This window comes from Mya arenaria, chromosome 4 (assembly GCF_026914265.1).
Source record: "Mya arenaria isolate MELC-2E11 chromosome 4, ASM2691426v1".
Lineage (NCBI taxonomy): Eukaryota > Metazoa > Mollusca > Bivalvia > Myida > Myidae > Mya > Mya arenaria.
The window spans coordinates 79,826,210-79,847,554 of record NC_069125.1 but is presented as its reverse complement, the minus strand read 5'-3'; the positions used below and the strand labels follow the sequence as shown (position 1 = coordinate 79,847,554).

Below are 21,345 nucleotides of genomic sequence, written 5' to 3'. Positions count from 1 at the left end.
AACCTAACGCTTCCCTTCTTTCACCCAGTACATAATCTAACGTTACCCTTCTTTAACCCAGCACATAATCTAACGCTTCCCTTCTTTAACTCTGCACATAATCTAACGCTACCCTTCTTTAACCCAGCACATAATCTAACACTACCCTTCTTTAACCCAGCACATAATCGAATGTTACCCTTGTTTAACCCAGCACATAATCTAACGCTACCCTTTTTTAACCCAGCACATAATCTAACACTACCCTTCTTTAACCCAGCACATAATCTAACGCTACCCTTCTTTAACCCAGCACATAATCTAACACTACCCTTCTTTAACCCAGCATATAATCCAACACTACCCTTCTTTAACCCAACAAATAATCTAACACTACCCTGACCTCAACTCTTCACATAAGCTAACAATACCATGGCTTTAACCCAGCACAAAAACTAACCCTACACAGGCTCTAACCCAGCACAGAAGCTAACGCTACACAGGCTTTAACCCAGCCTATATGCAAATACTACCCGGACTTCAACCAAGCATTGAAGCTAACACTACACAGGCTTTAATCCAGCACAGAAGCTTACACTACACATGCTTTAACCCAGCGTATATGCCAATACTACCCGGGCTTCAACCAAGCACAGAATCTAACACTACACAGGCTTTAATCCAGCACAGAAGCCAATACTACACAGGATTCAAACCAGCACAGAAGCTAACACTACACAGGCTTTAACCCAGCGTATATGCCAATTCTACTCGGGCTTCAACCAAGCACAGAAGCTATCACTACACAGGCTTCATCTCAGCACAGAAGCTAACACTACACAGGCTTTAACCAAATACAGAAGCTAACACTACACAGGCTTTAACACAGCACAGAAGCTAACACTTCACAGGCTTTAACCCAGCACAGAAGCTAACACTTCACAGGCTTTAACACAGCACAGAAGCTAACACTTCACAGGCTTCATCTCAGTACAGAAGCTAACACTACACAGGCTTTAACACAACACAGAAGCTAACACTTCACAGGCTTTAACCCAGCACAGAAGCTAACACTTCACAGGCTTAATCTCAGTACAGAAGCTATCACTACACAGGCTTCATCTCAGTACAGAAGCTAACACTACACAGGCTTTAACACAGCACAGAAGCTAACGCTACACAGGCTTTAACACAGCACAGAAGCTAACACTTCATAGGCTTCATCTCAGTACAGAAGCTAACACTACACAGGCTTTAACACAGCACAGAAGCTAACACTACACAGGCTTCATCTCAGTACAAAAGCTAACACTTCACAGGCTTCATCTCAGTACAGAAGCTAACACTACACAGGCTTTAACACAGCACAGAAGCTAACACTACACAGGCTTTAACCCAGCACAGAAGCTAACACTTCACAGGCTTCATCTCAGTACAGAAGCTAACACTACACAGGCTTCATCTCAGTACAGAAGCTAACACTACACAGGCTTTAACACAGCACAGAAGCTAACACTTCACAGGCTTCATCTCAGTACAGAAGCTAACACTACACAGGCTTTAACACAGCACAGAAGCTAACACTACACAGGCTTTAACACAGCACAGAAGCTAACACTTCACAGGCTTTAACACAGCACAGAAGCTAACACTACACAGGCTTTAACACAGCACAGAAGCTAACACTACACAGGCTTAAACACAGCACAGAAGCTAACACTTCACAGGCTTTAACCCAGCACAGAAGCTAACACTTCACAGGCTTCATCTCAGTACAGAAGCTAACACTTCACAGGCTTAATCTCAGTACAGAAGCTATCACTACACAGGCTTTAACACAGCACAGAAGCTAACACTTCACATGCTTTAACCAAATACAGAAGCTAACACTACACAGGTTTCAACGCAGTGTATATGCTAACACTACAAAAGCTTTTACCCAGCGCATATGCTAACACTACACAGGCTTCAAACCAGCACAGAAGCTAACACTACCCTTCTTTAACCCAGCACATAATCAAACACTACCCTTCTTTAGCCCAGCACATAATCTAACACTACCCTTCTTTAACCCAGCACATAATCTAACGCTACCCTTCTTTAACCCAGCACATAATCTAACACTACCCTTCTTTAACCCAGCACATAATCTAACGCTACCCTTCTTTAACCCAGCACATAATCGAACGCTACCCTTCTCTAACCCAGCACATAATCTAACACTTCCCTTCTTTAACCCAGCACATAATCTAACGCTACCCTTCTTTAACCCAGCACATAATCTAACAGTACCCTTCTTTAACCCAGCACATAATCGAACGCTACCCTTCTTTAACCAAGTACATAATCGAACGTTACCCTTCTTTAACCAAGCCCATAATCTAACACTACCCTGACCTCAACTCTTCGCAGTAGCGAACAATACCATGGCTTTAACCCAGATCAAAAACTAACCCTACACAGGCTCTAACCCAGCACATAAGCTAACACTACACGGGCTTTCATCCAGCACAGAAGAGGCTTATTCTACACAGGATTCAAACCAGCACAAAAGCTAACACTACACAGGCTTTAACCCAGCGTATATGCCAATACTACTCGTGCTTCAACCAAGCATAGAAGCTAACACTACACAGGCTTTAATCCAGCACAGAAGCTTATACTACACAGGCTTTAATCCAGCACAAAAGCTAATACTACACAGGCTTCAAACCAGCACAAAAGCTAACACTACACAGGCTTTAACCCAGCGTATATGCCAAAACTACCCAGGCTTCAACCAATCATAGAAGCTAACACTACACAGGCTTTCATCCAGCACAGAAGAAGCTTATACTACACAGGATTCAAACCAGCACAAAAGCTAACACTACACAGGCTTTAACCCAGCGTATATGCCAATACTACCCGTGCTTCAACCAAGCATAGAAGCTAACACTACACAGGCTTTAATCCAGCACAGAAGCTTATACTACACAGGCTTTAATCCAGCACAAAAGCTAACACTACACAGGCTTTAACCCAGCGTATATGCCAATACTACACAGGCTTCAACCAATCATAGAAGCTAACACTACACAGGCTTTAATCTAGCACAGAAGCTAATACTACACATGCTTCAAACCAGCACAGAAGCTAGTACTACACAGGCTTTTACCCAGCGTATATGCCAATACTACCCGGGCTTCAACCAAGCAAAGAAGCTATCACTACACAGGCTTCATCTCAGCACAGAAGCTTACACTACACATGCTTCAACCCAACACAGACGCTAACACTACACAGGTTTAACGCAGCGTATATGCTAACACTACACAGTCTTTAACCCAGCGAATATGCTAACACAACACAGTTTTCAACCCAGCACATATGCTAACACTACAATAGCATTTACCCAGCGCATATGCTAACACTACACAGGCTTCATACCAGCACAGAAGCTGACACTACACAAGCTTTTACCCAGCGCATATGCTAACACTACACAGGCTTCATACCAGCACAGAAGCTAACACTACACAGGTTTTAACCCAGCGCATAGACCAACACTACACAGGCTTTAATCCAGCACATGAGCTTACACTACACAGGCTTTAATCCAGTACAGAAGCTAACACTACACAGGCTTCAACCCAGCGCATATGCTAACACTGCCCTGACTTTACCCCAGCGCTGAAGCCTATGATTGCCTTGGCCTTTACGCAAAGTGGCTTGAAACGTCTCACCTAACGAAACATAAGGTACAATATAATCTTTACTTACAAATAAACATTGATATTTCTCAAGCTTATGAAGATATGACCATATAATAAATGCACACACTTCTAAATGTTATTAATGAAACGTCAGCCAAAGTTTGTGTTATTTGTCGGATTATTTATATATGATTAATTTTTCTATGGCTGAAGTTGCTGTTAAGGCAGCTTGGGAATGATCACCATCATTTCCCCTACAGTCGAGTGAAACTGCGGTAGGTAGGGAAAGGACAGAACAGGAAAAAAACGTCTCACAGTTCGGTAAAAAATGTGTGAATGAAAACAACCACCGACAATAAAGGTGATTAAAAGCTACAAAGGAGGCATTCGTAGCAGCGTCATCGTAGTAATGACTCTCAGGATATAGCAGAACTTCGGGCTCCTGCTCGGCCTGAATCGGACTTTTCCAGAGAAGATGTTGACGTACTTTTTTCATAGTATCTCGTTCTAAGCACAATTGCCTCTATAGCTGAAAAGGACGCTAGGTCCAGTAAAACGGACAGTAAAAAACGTTTTCCTTTTGAAAAATATGTGGACACTGTCAATAAGGGCAATTTGGCAGATATTTTAGAAACGCCAAAATCAAATGATCAACTTAATTCAGGCCTTATTTTAGATCAATCTCAACAAGACATTTTGTCCAAATCTTGGAGATCAAGGATGAATATCGCTTGAATTGTTTGTGAATGAAAGATCGGCACGACAATGTTAATACATCTTCAAGATGCGATCTCTATAAACATGTTAAATCCTTACTCAATCCGGAAAAATATATTTCCATAAACTTGTCACATAAATTTGTTCGTGCGCTTGCGCGATTTAGGTGTTAATTAAAGAAATGACAGAATATGTGCGTCTTGTTTAATCAACGAGAACAGCCTTTTATTAGTAGATGAATTGCATGCGTTTTTCATATGCCTGAGGGTCTCTACTGTAAGAAGTCAGTTTTTATATAGCTGGTACACGGGTCGATCTGACCTACATGCCTTTTACAGACTCCTACAGTCAGATAATAGTTTTGTTATAGCACAAGTGGCAATATTTATTTTTTACTTGTTAAAAATGGCGGATTGAAATTTGTATACAATTTGTATTAAGCAATGACACCACTGTATTGTAATTAATGTTGTATAGATAATAGTATGTATTTTGGGCAGGAGGCCTTTATGAACTGAATAAAGTTGAATTGAGTTGAGTTGAATCAGAAAACATACTGAAAGTTCCGGGGTTGGGTGATCTCGTAGAAGGAATTTTACACAAACACCACTGTGTGAAAACAATTAAATCCTGGAGAAAAGGAAAACAGTTGTTCATACAGCCACAGAAATCCATTGAATTTTTAAGATATCAAGGGCGAATAGCATTACGTATGGGGAATGTTGGCATCATCTCGTACCTCCAACAAGGTTTGGATTTGTGATTTTATGTTCTATGTCTTTGGCGTTTATGTAGTGCCATTAAACCGGGTTTATGTTTAAACTTTTTGCTACTGAGCTTGTTTCTGCAGCTTTTTGCATAAATTTGGATTCATCGATGAACAGTTTGAAAGAGAGTGAACCAAACATAGATCGCTCAATTCAATCATTAATTGATTTTGTTTGCATTTTTTTCTGAAGTGCTTGATCAACCTGGTAAGACTGATTTTTTCACCACAGGTCACAATTGCAGACACGGGTTTAGACTCTTTTAAGGACATAAAATTAACCCGCTGATGGACCTAAAGGATCAGACAGAGATATTCTGCACATGGATACCATACATCAACATTTTTGCAGTAGATGCTCTATCAATTTCATGGGAGAACATGCCTATACTTACCCCCGATATGCCTTATTCCGAAAGATCTAAACCATATATTGCAGTACCACTGCCAGATAATACTTAAGCCCCACATTGGCCTCGACGACATTGGTACACACTTCTTTTTCAGCCACTGATTGCCTGTCAAATTCAGTTAACAGTGATACCAGATTTGTTAGCACAAATATGTATACATATATCATTCGAATCCCCAGCTGTTCAAATTGACAAGATGGAATCTATCGACAGTTTGAAAAGAGAGGCTATTCTGAAATGCATAAAGGTACTCCAACTTAGCAGACACAACCTTTTTAACCATTGGAGAAAGCTTAAATTATCACTTTTCTTAGTTGCAATTACTTCTTACAGAAGAGGCAGTGACATCCAGTTGTTACAGCTAAGAGAGAGATCAATGAGTGTACAACCTTCAGGGGTCACTTTTGCACGACCTGATTTGGCCAAACAAGACACGGAGTCTCATAAGGTGCTAAAAGTTGCATGCCTACTTTCAAAGAAAACAAACTATTGGACCCAAAACGCATTACTTGAAGAGACGCAAGAATGCAGACGGTTCGGAAGAATTGAACCACATGAACCAGTATCATCTCAATCCATTTCGCATTGTTTGGTAGAAACTTAAAAAGAAAGACTCTTAATAAAAGGTATCTCATATGCACTTTTTAAGGAGGTATGGCTGGACTTCTACTATCCTATCTGCAGCAAATTGTAGCAGAACATCTACAATCGTACAGCTTTACCTGAGAGAAAATGTTACTCAAGTAAGTAAGCTTGATAGTGAGGGTTTAATTTTTATCATGTGAGCAGGTCACATAGTGAAGATTTGCAATCTAGAATATAAAGTTAGGTTCTGTTCTGTTAGGTTCAATGTTGAAGTACATCTGGAAGATGGGGTTACAGGAATGCAGAAGTGTACCGTTATAATGATTCCACTGACTTATTTGCAGCTTACCATAATCACTAAACACATAATATTATGTATTTGCATTACACCGCTATTGAATGAGGTGTTCTAATTACTACAATATTTCTTTCATATTTTGTCAGGCACAATAACTATTTATAGAGGATGCAGAATATGTCTTTGAAAATAACACCCTAGAGTTTGTAATGATCCCCTGTGAGCGGTAGAAATTACCCCCTGTTGTTGGCATCAGTACTTCTGTGTTGAAGGTTAAAGAAAAATATACGTGATCACACAAGACGTATATAAATATAATATATTAGATTCACTACCAGGTTTTAAATCATGTTTGACAGTTGCATAGGGACGTAATCATGTTCCTGATGAAGTGGAGTGGTTATACGAGCCCGTGTGTGAGAGATGATTGACGCGAGTATCTCACGCGCTCTGCACAGAGATCAGCTCTATCGCAATAGACAGGGACAGGCCTACGTGCATATCTGTAGGCAACATGTTGATACTTTATTTCAGTCGCATCAATGTTCTTCAAATATACAGTTCAAAACAAAGGTTTACGTAATGAGTACATTGTCACTGAAATTTGAGGTAAAGAAGACTAAACAGACTGATTCAGTTCACATATTGTTAAATTATTATGAATTGTTAGGAACTGTCGTTAAAATCGTTTTGACCTTACAAGAAAAATAATTTGATGGGTAAGAAAAAGAGAAACGTAATGTAATACAAGCACATCAGTGTGGCAAAGAACTTTAATTTCTTTATTAACCATTATTACATTATCATTTCTTATTTTGCTAAAAAACGGCAAGTAGCTTATTTCTATAGTTCAGGCCACACCAAATTAATGTTTAGTTCCTCGGATTTTTGCCAAAAAAAAATTGGAGCGAGCGAGCGAAAAAAAATAAAAATAAAGTTTGTCAGTTTTCATAAAAACCGAAGCGAGCGAAGAGCGAAAAATATATTTTTCCTTATATTCAATATAGATAAGAAAGATTGTTCAAAATAATTGCCCTAAAACCCATTTTAATGCCATCTTGAACTGAACCTCTAATGGACATTGGGAAAATGTCAGAAAACATACTATTTATTCATCCGTGTTTAGTACAAACATTATATGGATAAATCTAATTTCTTATATAATTAAAACGTACTTTAATATGACGATCATTCATAATAGTAATAACCCTGCTTTTGGTAAAAAGTTTGAAACGACTTATATAAATCTACCTGAATCAGTTTAACATCATAATTATGCAACTGTATTTAGACATAACTTAGGATTGATTTTGGATTTGTAAAAAATGATCACTTACACAGGCATCACCAAACATCAGACTCCATATAACATAGACTAAATTTTGTTTTTATTGTCACAGGAAATGCAATGACATGTGCTTATTAAAACAAAAAGAACAAGGGTATTTTTCAGAGTACTTTTTTTTATTATTTAAATGTTTTTATGCACCAGCCAATTGTATATGCCCCCCCCCCCCTAAGTCCGGAATAGCGGGGACTTTCGACTTCAGGTCTCTCAAAACCCGGGTAAAATACCCGACCTGCAGGGACACACTGGTGGTAAAATCCCTGCCAAATGGCCCCGCAACCCGAATACCTATGTGAGGCCCATTCCCGACTATTTTCAATATGAAGACAAAACCACATTCACTAGGCACTGCAGGGCCACCTGAAAGGTCAAAACACAGCCCATTGCCTTTGTTGTTCCCGGTATACTCCTGGAACAAGGGCAAGGGGTGGGCGGGGCAGTGGTTACAATTGACAAGTGCATTACAATCCCGGATTATGCTGCAAATAAAAACAAAATATAAGGTGATAAACTTAGGCTTACTTATGTTGAGGTATATCCAGACCAGTGTTTATATCGCTATTTGTGAAAAGATATTTGTTCAAAACTGTTGTTTTATCAGAATTTGATCAAAAATGAGCTTGATACATCAATTTGGACCAAACAATGACTCATGTTACAGTTAAGTTGACCTGTCCGATTTCCATTCAAAACGAGTCACTAATTACGCAATAAAATCGCTACCAGTCTCAGATACACATGCTTTATTGCATAATGATTGCTTTAAATAATGATCCTTTAGTGCACGAGACGATCAACAATGACTTCAAGCATGGTCAAGACATATTTATTGTCAAAAATAAGATTTAATTTCCAAAATTCGAGCCACATTGTTTATACCGGAAGCCGCCATTTTGATTGAATTTATTGAAACCCATGCTAAACCGATCGATATACAGTATAAAAACACTACGCATTGGTAACTTCCCTTTACAAAAACACGAAAACTAGCGTAGAAAAATTATACTTGATTATTTTTAGCCTTTTAATAAATCATCACCTGAAAAAAATCTGCTTGGCGATCAAAATGAAGGTGCGGGCGCACAAAAAAAAATATTTTTTTTACATTTTCAAAAAAATAGAAGCGGTAAATCCGCGGAACGAAATATCAATTTGGTGTGGCCTCAGTATTTACACAAATATTTAAAATGATAAAACATGAGCACCATACGGTGTGAAACCTATTAATACAGAGTATGTGATTTGGTAAATGAAAACCGAAAGCTGCAAGAGAGAATGGTAAAAAGAAACAGAGAATATATTGTCATTTTAAAAAAGAGAAGTAACGTTAACTGATTTAACCGTACACATAGTACTTCGAGCTGCGATGTGGGGTAGCCAAAATTATGAGATACGACTTTGCTATTGTTGAGCCGATAATGCTAAATACAGAAATTCAGTTATACTGCACCACTGTCAGGTTTACCATGCTTGAAAACATGTCAAAGTGTTTCAATTATAATGATTTTAACAACATCAGATAATTAGATAGAAAATGGTCATTACAGATTACTAAATTACTAAAACAGTTCTGCCAAAGTCTGCTACAACATATTGTTGAGTAGAAATGCATATACAAAGCACTGTTAACCTTATCTTTAGACACATATGCTTGATAACTACTAAAAACTTCAAGATTTAAGTCCTTAAACATTTTTGTTACATTATACTCCCAGTTTTTGTGTTGTTCTTTCCCAATTGACTCCCGCAATACCAATCGCTGTTTTCTTCTATTAATACAATTCATATTAATTTTATCAGTGCCACATGCTACAAACATACATATTTATACTGGTTTATAAAGATGGTTGCCAACTTGCAGTCCACGTAACCCCAGAAAGCAAGGATTTCTATTTTCTACTTCATTTATACATGCATACGATCGAACACCCAAAATAGCTGATGTAAAAGAGATAACTGACCACCCTGTAGAGTTATGCAGTTTACTAAACACAGCAAAAATAATTACCATCTATATCTATATCTAGCAATGTGCAAACATAGACGTATTTCAAAAATGAAAAACAACTATTTAGCACTACTAGTTACTGATTCTGCAATTGTATAGGTCAGGGGCTCTACTAGTCACTAAACCTGCAAATGTATAATTCTGGGGCTCTACTAGTTACTGAATCTGCAATTGTATACTTCCGGGGCACTACTAGTTACTGATTCTGCAATTGTATAGTTCTGGGTCTCTACTAGTTACTGATTCTGCAACTGTATAGTTCCGGGACTCTACTAGTTACTAAATCTGCAATTGCATAGTTCTGGGGCTCATCTAGTTACTGAATCTGCAATTGCATAGTTCTGGGGCCCTACTAGTTACTGAATCTGCAATTGTATAGTTCCGGGACTCTACTAGTTACTGAATCTGCAATTGTATAATTCTGGGACTCTACTAGTTACTGAATCTGCAATTGTATAATTCTGGGACTCTACTAGTTACTGAATCTGCAATTGTATAGTTCCGGGACTCTACTAGTTACTGAATCTGCAAATGTATAGTTCCGGGACTCTACTAGATACAGAATCTGCAATTTTATAGTTCCGGGACTCTACTAGTTACTGAATCTGCAATTGTATAGTTCCGGGGCTCTACTATTTACTGAATCTGCAATTGTATAGTTCTGGGGCTATACTAGTTACTAAATCTGCAATTGTATAGTTCTGGGACTCTACTAGTTACTGAATCTGCAATTGCATAGTTCTGGGGCCCTTCTAGTTACTGAATCTGCAATTGTATAGTTCCGGGGCTCTACTAGTTACTGAATCTGCAATTGTATAGTTCTGAGTCTATACTAGTTACTGAATCTGCAATTGCATAGTTCCGGGGCTCTACTAGTTACTGAATCTGCAACTGTATAGTTTCGGGGCTATAGTAGTTACTAAATCTGCAACTGTATAGTTCCAGGGCTCTACTAGTTACTAAATCTGCAACTGTATATTTCCGGGACTCTACTAGTTACTGTATCTGCAATTGTATAGTTCCGGGGCTCTACTATTTACTGAATCTGCAATTGTATAGTTCTGGGGCTATACTAGTTACTGAATCTGCAATTGTATAGTTCCGGGGCTCTACTAGTTACTGAATCTGCAACTGTATAGTTCCGGGGCTATAGTAGTTACTAAATCTGCAACTGTATAGTTCCGGGGCTCTACTAGTTACTAAATCTGCAATTGTATATTTCTGGGGCTGAACTAGTTACTTAATCTGCAACTGTATTGTTCCGGGGCTATAGTAGTTACTAAATCTGCAATTGTATAGTTCCGGGGCTCTACTAGTTACTGAATCGGTAACTGTAAAGTTCTGGGGCTTTACTACTTACTAAATATGCAAGTTCTGGGGTTCAACTAGGTACTGAATCTGCAATTGTATAGTTCTGTGACCCTACTAGTTACTGAATCTGCAATTGTATAGTTCTGGGGCTCTACTAGTTACTGAATCTGCTATTGTATAGTTCTTGGTCTCTACTAGTTGCTGATTCTGCAATTTGTATAGTTCCGGGGCTATACTAGTTACTGATTCTGCATCTGTATAGTTCTGGGGCTCTACTAGTTGCTGAATCTGCACCTCTATAGTTCTTGGGCTCTACTAGTTACTTAATCTGCAACTGTATATTTCTGGGGCTCTACTAGTTACTAAATCTGCAATTATATAGTTCTTGGGCTCTACTAGTTACTAAATCTGCAACTGTATAGTTCTGGGGCTCTACTAGTTATTGAATCTGAAACTGTATACTTCTGGGGCTATACTAGTTACTGAATCTGCAATTGTATAGTTCCGTGGCTCTCCTAGTTACTGAATCTGAAATTGTATAGTTCTGGGGCTCTACTAGTTACTGAATCTGCAACTGTATAGTTCGGTGGCTCTCCTAGTTACTGAATCTGAAATTATATGGTTCTGGGGCTATACTAGATACTAAATCTGAGACTGTATGGTTCTTGGGCTCTACTAGTTACTAAATTTGCAATTGTATAATTCTGGGGCTCTACTAGTAAATGAATCTGAAATTGTATAGTTCTAGAGCTCTTCTATTGTAAAGTTCCGGGGCTCTTCTAGTTACTAAATCTGCAACTGTATAGTTCTGGGGCTCTACTAGTTACTATATCTGCAATTGTATAGTTCCGGGGCTCTACTAGTTACTAAATCTGCAATTGTATAGTTTCGGGGCTCTACTAGTTACTGAATCTGCAATTGTATAGTTTCGGGGCTATACTAGTTAGTGAATCTGCAACTGTATAATTATGGGGCTCTACTAGTAACTGAATCTGCAACTGTATGATTCTGCAACAGTATAGTTCTGAGACTCTACTAGTTACTGATTCTGCAATTGTATAGTTCCGATACTCTACTAGTTACTGATTCTGCAACTGTATAGTTCCGGGGCTCTACTAGTTACTGATTCTGCAATTGTATAGTTCCGGGACTCTACTAGTTATTGAATCTGCAATTGTATAATTCTGGGGCTCAACTAGTTACTGAATCTGCAATTGCATAGTTCTGGGGCTCATCTAGTTACTGAATCTGTAATTGCATAGTTCTGGGACCCTACTAGTTACTGAATCTGCAATTGTATAGTTCCGGGACTCTACTAGTTACTGAATCTGCAATTGTATAATTCTGGGACTCTACTAGTTACTGAATCTGCAATTGTATAATTCTGGGACTCTACTAGTTACTGAATCTGCAATTGCATAGTTCTTGGGCCCTACTAGATACTGAATCTGCAATTGTATAGTTCCGGGACTCTACTAGTTACTGAATCTGCAATTGTATAGTTCCGGGGCTCTACTATTTACTGAATCTGCAATTGTATAGTTCTGGGGCTATACTAGTTACTGAATCTGCAATTGTATAGTTCCGGGGCTCTACTAGTTACTGAATCTGCAATTGTATAGTTCTGGGGCTCTACTAGTTACTGAATCTGCAATTGTATAGTTCCGGGGCTCTACTAGTTACTGAATCTGCAATTGTATAGTTCTGAGTCTATACTAGTTACTGAATCTGCAATTGTATAGTTCCGGGGCTCTACTAGTTACTGAATCTGCAACTGTATAGTTTCGGGGCTATAGTAGTTACTAAATCTGCCACTGTATAGTTCCAGGGCTCTACTAGTTACTAAATCTGCAACTGTATAGTTCTGGGGCCCTACTAGTTACTAAATCTGCAACTGTATAGTTCTGGGGCCCTACTTGTTACTAAATCTGCAACTGTATAGTTCTGGGGCCCTACTAGTTACTAAATCTGCAATTGTATAGTTCTGGGGCCCTACTTGTTACTAAATCTGCTTTTGTGTAGTTCTGGGGCCCTACTAGTTACTAAATCTGCAATTGTATAGTTTTGGGACCCTACTTGTTACTAAATCTGCTATTGTATAGTTCTGGGGCCCTACTTGTTACTAAATCTGCAATTGTATAGTTCTGGGACCCTACTAGTTACTAAATCTGCAATTGTATAGTTCTGGGGCCCTACTTGTTACTAAATCTGCAATTGTATAGTTCTGGGACCCTACTAGTTACTAAATCTGCAATTGTATAGTTCTGGGGTCCTACTTGTTACTAAATCTGCTATTGTATAGTTCTGGGGCCCTACTTGTTACTAAATCTGCAATTGTATAGTTCTGGGACCCTACTAGTTACTAAATCTGCAACTGTATAATTATGGGGCTCTACTAGTTGCTGAATCTGCACCTCTATAGTTCTTGGGCTCTACTAGTTACTTAATCTGCAACTGTATATTTCTGGGGCTCTACTAGTTACTAAATCTGCAATTATATAGTTCTTGGGCTCTACTAGTTACTAAATCTGCAACTGTATAGTTCTGGGGCTCTACTAGTTATTGAATCTGAAACTGTATACTTCTGGGGCTATACTAGTTACTGAATCTGCAATTGTATAGTTCCGTGGCTCTCCTAGTTACTGAATCTGAAATTGTATAGTTCTGGGGCTCTACTAGTTACTGAATCTGCAACTGTATAGTTCGGTGGCTCTCCTAGTTACTGAATCTGAAATTATATGGTTCTGGGGCTATACTAGATACTAAATCTGAGACTGTATGGTTCTGGGCTCTACTAGTTACTAAATTTGCAATTGTATAATTCTGGGGCTCTACTAGTAAATGAATCTGAAATTGTATAGTTCTAGAGCTCTTCTATTGTAAAGTTCCGGGGCTCTACTAGTTACTAAATCTGCAACTGTATAGTTCTGGGGCTCTACTAGTTACTGAATCTGCAATTGTATACTTCCGGGGCTCTACTAGTTACTAAATCTGCAATTGTATAGTTTCGGGGCTCTACTAGTTACTGAATCTGCAATTGTATAGTTTCGGGGCTATACTAGTTAGTGAATCTGCAACTGTATAATTATGGGGCTCTACTAGTAACTGAATCTGCAACTGTATGATTCTGCAACAGTATAGTTCTGAGACTCTACTAGTTACTGATTCTGCAATTGTATAGTTCCGATACTCTACTAGTTACTGATTCTGCAACTGTATAGTTCCGGGGCTCTACTAGTTACTGATTCTGCAATTGTATAGTTCCGGGACTCTACTAGTTATTGAATCTGCAATTGTATAATTCTGGGGCTCAACTAGTTACTGAATCTGCAATTGCATAGTTCTGGGGCTCATCTAGTTACTGAATCTGTAATTGCATAGTTCTGGGACCCTACTAGTTACTGAATCTGCAATTGTATAGTTCCGGGACTCTACTAGTTACTGAATCTGCAATTGTATAATTCTGGGACTCTACTAGTTACTGAATCTGCAATTGTATAATTCTGGGACTCTACTAGTTACTGAATCTGCAATTGCATAGTTCTGGGGCCCTACTAGTTACTGAATCTGCAATTGTATAGTTCCGGGACTCTACTAGTTACTGAATCTGCAATTGTATAGTTCCGGGGCTCTACTATTTACTGAATCTGCAATTGTATAGTTCTGGGGCTATACTAGTTACTGAATCTGCAATTGTATAGTTCTGGGACTCTACTAGTTACTGAATCTGCAATTGTATAGTTCTGGGGCCCTACTAGTTACTAAATCTGCAATTGTATAGTTCCGGGGCTCTACTAGTTACTGAATCTGCAATTGTATAGTTCTGAGTCTATACTAGTTACTGAATCTGCAATTGTATAGTTCCGGGGCTCTACTAGTTACTGAATCTGCAACTGTATAGTTTCGGGGCTATAGTAGTTACTAAATCTGCCACTGTATAGTTCCAGGGCTCTACTAGTTACTAAATCTGCAACTATATAGTTCTGGGGCCCTACTAGTTACTAAATCTGCAACTGTATAGTTCTGGGGCCCTACTTGTTACTAAATCTGCAACTGTATAGTTCTGGGGCCCTACTAGTTACTAAATCTGCAATTGTATAGTTCTGGGGCCCTACTTGTTACTAAATCTGCTTTTGTGTAGTTCTGGGGCCCTACTAGTTACTAAATCTGCAATTGTATAGTTTTGGGACCCTACTTGTTACTAAATCTGCAATTGTATAGTTCTGGGGCCCTACTTGTTACTAAATCTGCAATTGTATAGTTCTGGGACCCTACTAGTTACTAAATCTGCAATTGTATAGTTCTGGGGCCCTACTAGTTACTGAATCTGCAATTGTATAGTTCTGGGGCCCTACTAGTTACTAAATCTGCAATTGTATAGTTCTGGGGCCCTACTTGTTACTAAATCTGCTATTGTATAGTTCTGGGGCCCTACTTGTTACTAAATCTGCAATTGTATAGTTTTGGGACCCTACTTGTTACTAAATCTGCTATTGTATAGTTCTGGGGCTCTACTAGTTACTAAATCTGCAATTGTATAGTTCTGGGACCCTAATAGTTACTAAATGTGCAATTGTATAGTTCTGGGGCCCTACTTGTTACTAAATCTGCAACTGTATAGTTCTGGGGCTATACTAGTTACTAAATCTGCAACTGTATAGTTCTGGGGCTCTACTAGTTACTAAATCTGCAATTGTATAGTTCTGGGGCTATACTAGTTACTAAATCTGCAACTGTATAGTTCTGGGGCCCTACTAGTTACTAAATCTGCAATTGTATAGTTCTGGGGCCCTACTTGTTACTAAATCTGCAATTGTATAGTTCTGGGGCCCTATTTGTTACTAAATCTGCAATTGTATAGTTTTGGGACCCTACTTGTTACTAAATCTGCTATTGTATAGTTCTGGGGCTCTACTAGTTACTAAATCTGCAATTGTATAGTTCTGGGACCCTAATAGTTACTAAATGTGCAATTGTATAGTTCTGGGGCCCTACTTGTTACTAAATCTGCAACTGTATAGTTCTGGGGCTATACTAGTTACTAAATCTGAAACTGTATAGTTCTGGGGCTCTACTAGTTACTAAATCTGCAATTGTATAGTTCTGGGGCTATACTAGTTACTAAATCTGCAACTGTATAGTTCTGGGGCCCTACTAGTTACTAAATCTGCAATTGTATAGTTCTGGGGCCCTACTAGATACTAAATCTGCAATTGTATAGTTCTGGGGCCCTACTTGTTACTAAATCTGCAATTGTATAGTTCTGGGGCCCTACTAGTTACTAAATCTGCAATTGTATATTTCTGGGGCCCTACTAGTTACTAAATCTGCAATTGTATAGTTCTGGGGCCCTACTTGTTACTAAATCTGCAATTGTATAGTTCTGGGGCCCTACTTGTTACTAAATCTGCAATTGTATAGTTCTGGGGCCCTACTAGTTACTAAATCTGCAACTGTATGATTCTGCAACAGTATAGTTCTGAGACTCTACTAGTTACTGATTCTGCAATTGTATAGTTCCGATACTCTACTAGTTACTGATTCTGCAACTGTATAGTTCCGGGGCTCTACTAGTTACTGATTCTGCAATTGTATAGTTCCGGGACTCTACTAGTTATTGAATCTGCAATTGTATAATTCTGGGGCTCAACTAGTTACTGAATCTGCAATTGCATAGTTCTGGGGCTCATCTAGTTACTGAATCTGTAATTGCATAGTTCTGGGACCCTACTAGTTACTGAATCTGCAATTGTATAGTTCCGGGACTCTACTAGTTACTGAATCTGCAATTGTATAATTCTGGGACTCTACTAGTTACTGAATCTGCAATTGTATAATTCTGGGACTCTACTAGTTACTGAATCTGCAATTGCATAGTTCTTGGGCCCTACTAGATACTGAATCTGCAATTGTATAGTTCCGGGACTCTACTAGTTACTGAATCTGCAATTGTATAGTTCCGGGGCTCTACTATTTACTGAATCTGCAATTGTATAGTTCTGGGGCTATACTAGTTACTGAATCTGCAATTGTATAGTTCTGGGACTCTACTAGTTACTGAATCTGCAATTGCATAGTTCTGGGGCCCTACTAGTTACTGAATCTGCAATTGTATAGTTCCGGGGCTCTACTAGTTACTGAATCTGCAATTGTATAGTTCTGAGTCTATACTAGTTACTGAATCTGCAATTGTATAGTTCCGGGGCTCTACTAGTTACTGAATCTGCAACTGTATAGTTTCGGGGCTATAGTAGTTACTAAATCTGCCACTGTATAGTTCCAGGGCTCTACTAGTTACTAAATCTGCAACTGTATAGTTCTGGGGCCCTACTAGTTACTAAATCTGCAACTGTATAGTTCTGGGGCCCTACTTGTTACTAAATCTGCAACTGTATAGTTCTGGGGCCCTACTAGTTACTAAATCTGCAATTGTATAGTTCTGGGGCCCTACTTGTTACTAAATCTGCTTTTGTGTAGTTCTGGGGCCCTACTTGTTACTAAATCTGCAATTGTATAGTTCTGGGACCCTACTTGTTACTAAATCTGCTATTGTATAGTTCTGGGGCCCTACTTGTTACTAAATCTGCAATTGTATAGTTCTGGGACCCTACTAGTTACTAAATCTGCAATTGTATAGTTCTGGGGCCCTACTTGTTACTAAATCTGCAATTGTATAGTTCTGGGACCCTACTAGTTACTAAATCTGCAATTGTATAGTTCTGGGGTCCTACTTGTTACTAAATCTGCTATTGTATAGTTCTGGGGCCCTACTTGTTACTAAATCTGCAATTGTATAGTTTTGGGACCCTACTTGTTACTAAATCTGCATCTGTATAGTTCTGGGGCTCTACTAGTTGCTGAATCTGCACCTCTATAGTTCTTGGGCTCTACTAGTTACTTAATCTGCAACTGTATATTTCTGGGGCTCTACTAGTTACTAAATCTGCAATTATATAGTTCTTGGGCTCTACTAGTTACTAAATCTGCAACTGTATAGTTCTGGGTCTCTACTAGTTATTGAATCTGAAATTGTATAGTTCTGGGGCTATACTAGTTACTGAATCTGCAATTGTATAGTTCCGTGGCTCTCCTAGTTACTGAATCTGAAATTGTATAGTTCTGGGGCTCTACTAGTTACTGAATCTGCAACTGTATAGTTCGGTGGCTCTCCTAGTTACTGAATCTGAAATTATATGGTTCTGGGGCTATACTAGATACTAAATCTGAGACTGTATGGTTCTGGGCTCTACTAGTTACTAAATTTGCAATTGTATAATTCTGGGGCTCTACTAGTAAATGAATCTGAAATTGTATAGTTCTAGAGCTCTTCTATTGTAAAGTTCCGGGGCTCTTCTAGTTACTAAATCTGCAACTGTATAGTTCTGGGGCTCTACTAGTTACTATATCTGCAATTGTATAGTTCCGGGACTCTACTAGTTACTAAATCTGCAATTGTATAGTTTCGGGGCTCTACTAGTTACTGAATCTGCAATTGTATAGTTTCGGGGCTATACTAGTTAGTGAATCTGCAACTGTATAATTATGGGGCTCTACTAGTAACTGAATCTGCAACTGTATGATTCTGCAACAGTATAGTTCTGAGACTCTACTAGTTACTGATTCTGCAATTGTATAGTTCCGATACTCTACTAGTTACTGATTCTGCAACTGTATAGTTCCGGGGCTCTACTAGTTACTGATTCTGCAATTGTATAGTTCCGGGACTCTACTAGTTATTGAATCTGCAATTGTATAATTCTGGGGCTCAACTAGTTACTGAATCTGCAATTGCATAGTTCTGGGGCTCATCTAGTTACTGAATCTGCAATTGCATAGTTCTGGGACCCTACTAGTTACTGAATCTGCAATTGTATAGTTCCGGGGCTCTACTAGTTACTAAATCTGCAATTGTATAGTTCTGGGGCTCTACTAGTTACTAAATCTGCAATTGTATAATTCTGGGACTCTACTAGTTACTGAATCTGCAATTGCATAGTTCTTGGGCCCTACTAGATACTGAATCTGCAATTGTATAGTTCCGGGACTCTACTAGTTACTGAATCTGCAATTGTATAGTTCCGGGGCTCTACTATTTACAGAATCTGCAATTGTATAGTTCTGGGGCTATACTAGTTACTGAATCTGCAATTGTATAGTTCTGGGACTCTACTAGTTACTGAATCTGCAATTGCATAGTTCTGGGGCCCTACTAGTTACTAAATCTGCAATTGTATAGTTCCGGGGCTCTACTAGTTACTGAATCTGCAATTGTATAGTTCTGAGTCTATACTAGTTACTGAATCTGCAATTGTATAGTTCCGGGGCTCTACTAGTTACTGAATCTGCAACTGTATAGTTTCGGGGCTATAGTAGTTACTAAATCTGCAACTGTATAGTTCCAGGGCTCTACTAGTTACTAAATCTGCAACTATATAGTTCTGGGGCCCTACTAGTTACTAAATCTGCAACTGTATAGTTCTGGGGCCCTACTTGTTACTAAATCTGCAACTGTATAGTTCTGGGGCCCTACTAGTTACTAAATCTGCAATTGTATAGTTCTGGGGCCCTACTTGTTACTAAATCTGCTTTTGTGTAGTTCTGGGGCCCTACTAGTTACTAAATCTGCAATTGTATAGTTTTGGGACCCTACTTGTTACTAAATCTGCTATTGTATAGTTCTGGGGCCCTACTTGTTACTAAATCTGCAATTGTATAGTTCTGGGACCCTACTAGTTACTAAATCTGCAATTGTATAGTTCTGGGGCCCTACTTGTTACTAAATCTGCAATTGTATAGTTCTGGGACCCTACTAGTTACTAAATCTGCAATTGTATAATTCTGGGGCCCTACTTGTTACTAAATCTGCTATTGTATAGTTCTGGGGCCCTACTTGTTACTAAATCTGCAATTGTATAGTTTTGGGACCCTACTTGTTACTAAATCTGCTATTGTATAGTTCTGGGGCTCTACTAGTTACTAAATCTGCAATTGTATAGTTCTGGGACCCTAATAGTTACTAAATGTGCAATTGTATAGTTCTGGGGCCCTGCTTGTTACTAAATCTGCAACTGTATAGTTCTGGGGCTCTACTAGTTACTAAATCTGCAACTGTATAGTTCTGGGGCTCTACTAGTTACTAAATCTGCAACTGTATAGTTCTGGGGCTATACTAGTTACTAAATCTGCAACTGTATAGTTCTGGGGCCCTACTAGTTACTAAATCTGCAATTGTATAGTTCTGGGGCCCTACTTGTTACTAAATCTGCTATTGTATAGTTCTGGGGCCCTATTTGTTACTAAATCTGCAATTGTATAGTTTTGGGACCCTACTTGTTACTAAATCTGCTATTGTATAGTTCTGGGGCTCTACTAGTTACTAAATCTGCAATTGTATAGTTCTGGGACCCTAATAGTTACTAAATGTGCAATTGTATAGTTCTGGGGCCCTACTTGTTACTAAATCTGCAACTGTATAGTTCTGGGGCTATACTAGTTACTAAATCTGAAACTGTATAGTTCTGGGGCTCTACTAGTTACTAAATCTGCAATTGTATAGTTCTGGGGCTATACTAGTTACTAAATCTGCAACTGTATAGTTCTGGGGCCCTACTAGTTACTAAATCTGCAATTGTATAGTTCTGGGGCCCTACTAGATACTAAATCTGCAATTGTATAGTTCTGGGGCCCTACTTGTTACTAAATCTGCAATTGTATAGTTCTGGGGCCCTACTAGTTACTAAATCTGCAATTGTATATTTCTGGGGCCCTACTAGTTACTAAATCTGCAATTGTATAGTTCTGGGGCCCTACTTGTTACTAAATCTGCAATTGTATAGTTCTGGGGCCCTACTTGTTACTAAATCTGCAATTGTATAGTTCTGGGGCCCTACTAGTTACTAAATCTGCAACTGTATAGTTCTGGGCCCTACTTGTTACTAAATCTGCAACTGTATAGTTCTGGGGCCCTACTAGTTACTAAATCTGCAACTGTATAGTTCTGGGGCCCTACTTGTTACTAAATCTGCAACTGTATAGTTCTGGGGCCCTACTAGTTACTAAATCTTTAACTGTATAGTTCTGGGGCCCTACTTGTTACTAAATCTGCAATTGTATAGTTCTGGGGCCCTATTAGTTACTAAATCTGCAATTGTATAGTTCTGGGGCCCTACTAGTTACTAAATCTGCTATTGTATAGTTCTGGGGCCCTACTTGTTACTAAATCAGC

At 38.8% G+C, this 21,345-nt stretch overlaps 1 protein-coding gene across 1 annotated transcript in view; it reads right to left on the bottom strand.

Moving 5' to 3' along the window:
• Nucleotides 1-21,345, bottom strand: part of LOC128231803 (soluble guanylate cyclase 88E-like) — a 100,799-nt gene that overhangs the window by 78,640 nt on the left and 814 nt on the right. The gene's annotated exons all lie outside the window — the stretch shown is intronic.